We start from the raw sequence: 3,927 nt of genomic DNA, 5'->3' as shown, positions 1-3,927 counted from the left end.
TCACCAGTTTGCTGTCTGTTGGTGTAACTGCCAGCTGCCGGTAGGGGTCGCAGGCTGGGTAAAAAAAAATCTCCTTCATGCAGCCCCCGGGAGGGACATGCATGGGGGGAAGAATCAAAACCAACCTAATTTGTGTTTGATAACATTTTTTATTATAAATATGCATATGCCTATATAATTAATGTTGTTGATATGTCCTTAATATATGAAAGGTAATAACTATTACATTCCCTAAGCTCAGTAAAGTGCCTATTCCTTCATTTGTTTAAAGCAAATACATCAGAAATGTATAAATCACTAAGCAGGAACACGGATGCACTTGGTGTGTTCCTAGTAACATATAATATTGACATACAACAAACTAAGTTTGAACAATTCTCAAAAATGTTTTAATATGACATGTATCTCAGAGTTTAAAATGTTGAGCTTCACAGTTTAAAAAAAGGTAACATTGTTCAGAAATGTGCAACTCTTTGAAGTTTAAAGTCAAAATCAGTACACTTACAGTTTACATATTTATATATCATTAAAAGAGGAGTACTATACTATTGTACAGTATTTAATTTTACATTATGGCTTATCCAATACTATTTTACATGTCCATACCTCTTTGATCCATACCTATTCCTTATTCCACCATTGTGTCACTTGTACCATTTTATTGAGTTGTTTTAGTTTCTTGTTTCTTGTATGTCTTAAGTGTATTCACTCAATAAAAGATAATACATTTCCATCAGCTCTTAAAACTGCTATTGTAACACCAATTTTTAAATGTGGCGACAAGAAAGAATAGGCAACTATAGACCCATCAGCATTCTACCTGTTGTGTCCAAAGTAGTGGTGTCACACCTAAGCTACAACAACCTACTCCATCCTATGCAGTTTGGTTTTAGGACCAATTATTCTACTGAGACTGCATGCTGCTATTTAGTGGAAGGAATCAAGGCTAAGTTAGACAAAGGAGGGATAGTTGGAACAGTGTTCGTTGACCTGCGAAAAGCATTTGACACAGTAAACCATACCAAACTTTTATCAAAACTCAACAATTTCAACCTGTCAGTTAGCACAATACAATGGGTCAGGTCTTATTTAGCTGGTCGTTCTCAATGTGTCCGTATAAATGATAAACAAGGCTCAATTCTTGGACCGCTGTTGTTCAGCATATATATTAATGATCTCCCATCTGTTTGTGAGGATGTGGACATCCAGATGTATGCTGACGACACGGTAGTTTACACTAATGGGAAAGATGCTGAACAGGTTGCCTCTAAGCTCTCGTCGACGCTGCACAAAGTTGCTCAATGTTTAAATGACTCGTGTCTTACTTTAAACACTAACAAAACAGTGACAATGTATTTCAGGAACAAGAAAAAAACAACCACGCATCCACAGCTTCGTGTGAATGGTAAAATAATTGAAAACGTCAATGAGGTCAAATACTTGGGAGTGATCTTGGATGCCAATTTGACTTTTGAAAGCCATATTAGAAGCATGACTAGAAAGCTGAAATATAACATTTTCAAATGTAAACATATTAGGAACTCATTAACCATAGAAGCATCGACAACCTTTTTGCATGCCATGATACTATCACATTTTCACTACTGTATAACCTGCTGGTCCCAAGCAACTAAGACTGCTATGAGACCACTTGAGGTTTTTTATAAACAAGCCTTAAAAGTTATGGATAGAAAGTCATTAAAACACCATCATTGCAATATACTGTCCAAATACAAACTTTTCAGTTTTGATAGTCTTGTTCTACTTTCCCGAGTTCGATTGGTATTCAGAATCATTCACAATTCTACAACACCACCGTTGAGGGGCTTTTTTCAGTTTCGCCGTGAGCAGAGTTGCAGAAACTCCAGATCTGCATCAAATGCAGATCTAACCATCGCTCTGAGGCGCACTGCCTTTGGACGATCAGCATTTTCGTTTACGGCCATCAAGCACTGAAATACTCTTCCAGTTGAACTTAAAACCTGTACTGATTTTAACTCGTTTTCCTATGGTGCAAAAAAAAAAATGATATTAAGCAACCAGTCATGCCAACATTAATTACATTGTAATCTGAGTTTTATTTGAACTGTATTGTCATACTATATCTTAGATATTTTATTTAAGTGTATTTGAAGTGTACTAAGTATTATGTTCGTAACCTGAATTTAAATCAGGCTTTGTAATTATTTGAGTGACCGAGATCATGTAAGTGTATTTCAAGTGTACTATGGATTAATTTATTGAGCTGTACTTAAATCAGGTTTTAAAATTCTTTGACTGATAGAGATCATGCAATGTTATTATTTGTTTATTGATTGTTATGAACCTGTTTGAGGACCACAGATGGAAATTAGCTATTAGCTATAATCTGGCATATTGCATCTCTTCTCTTTGCTGAGATTAATGTTTTTGTATGCATGGTCCTTCTATAAATAAATACAAATAACAAATAACATATTGTATGTTGCACTGTGGAAGGAGCCTGGAACCTATATGAACAACTAAGCTGTAGCTATTGTGCAAATGACAACAAAGTCTCTAAATATTTGAATCTTGAATATAAGATGTCAGATACTGTCAACGACAAATAAAACAAAGGACATATCATTTACAATGTTTCCTTACTTCTAGTCTGACCCTCAGCACTCCAACCATGGAGGGACTTTAAAAGGAGACCTTAACTTTGCTAAATGGAACATGGAGACATAAGTCAGCAGAAAGCAAGAGACATCTGAGGGTCAAAATGATATTTTTTAATAATGTTGTTGATGTTACCCTGTTAGAAAAACCTCTCAAACCAAGAAAAATGATCGGTTCTATGGATTTTCCTTTTATGAATTGTTACTTATGTAATTTTCCTGATGCATTTACAATACTTAATTCAGAAATCTTCAAACAAGATGATTTGCTTTGGAAACTGAACTGAATTAAACTCAGCACAGTGATAGAGTTTTTTGGTAATTATCACTTAGCCTGACATACCAAGTAGGCCTAAGCATGACATGGCCTGCAACTATAGGCCACAACAAAAGAGGGCTGGGTGTTTGTTGAAAATACAGAACAGGTAAACATTACAATGACAAATACATGTGATTGTGTAGTTACAGTACTTTCTTTAATATCCTATATACTAAAGCTAGCATACATACAGATTTTAAAAAGTGTTCATAAACACTGAAGTGTGGCCTTGGCAACCAGTTACTTAACCCTGACCTATTTAGACTTTTGATATAGAAGATTGTTTAAAATAATCCAGTGTATGTGGTTTTGTTTGATATGTATTGTAACCTGCTTAACCTACATTGTATTAGGCAATAACATATCTGTGATCAATTTGTGATCAATAAAACACACAAGTTAAAACTAGATAGTCAAATTAGGCAGGTTTAATTTAAAGGTGGATGTGTTACATGTGTACATTATCTGATGAAATGTCCTGACAATCCAGTTCATCTGATGTAACACCCTTTGCTCTTAGGCTATTTACATGCATATTACACAGTGTTTGCAAATGTCTTACTCATGATTGTGTCATCACAACTACTAATGATACCAACACTACATCATGTAGTACTCCTTGAAAAAACAGCAACATGAGAATGAACGTCAGTCCAATTAATGTGGGCCCATTATTCTTAAAAAAAACAGGAGTAACTTCAAATGTACAAAATGTGAAAATGCACCCTTCCTCAATCTTTAGAGTGGCGTGTCATTGCTCCAACTGTGTTCATGAATACACTTGACAGACAGCCAATAAGCATCCGCACGGTGGGCAAAAGCCGTGACGTGTCCTCGACCCGATGTGTGCAAATCAGCGGCCGACAGCGTGCCGGCGGAAACCAATCAGCACGTTCCAACGAACAGCTGCTCAGCCAATGGCGTGCCTCCACGATGGGAAAGAAGTGACGGCTTATATATGAAGAGAGC

Source organism: Pseudochaenichthys georgianus, chromosome 12, assembly GCF_902827115.2.
Source record: "Pseudochaenichthys georgianus chromosome 12, fPseGeo1.2, whole genome shotgun sequence".
Classification (NCBI taxonomy): domain Eukaryota; kingdom Metazoa; phylum Chordata; class Actinopteri; order Perciformes; family Channichthyidae; genus Pseudochaenichthys; species Pseudochaenichthys georgianus.
This window is presented reverse-complemented; position numbering follows the sequence as displayed.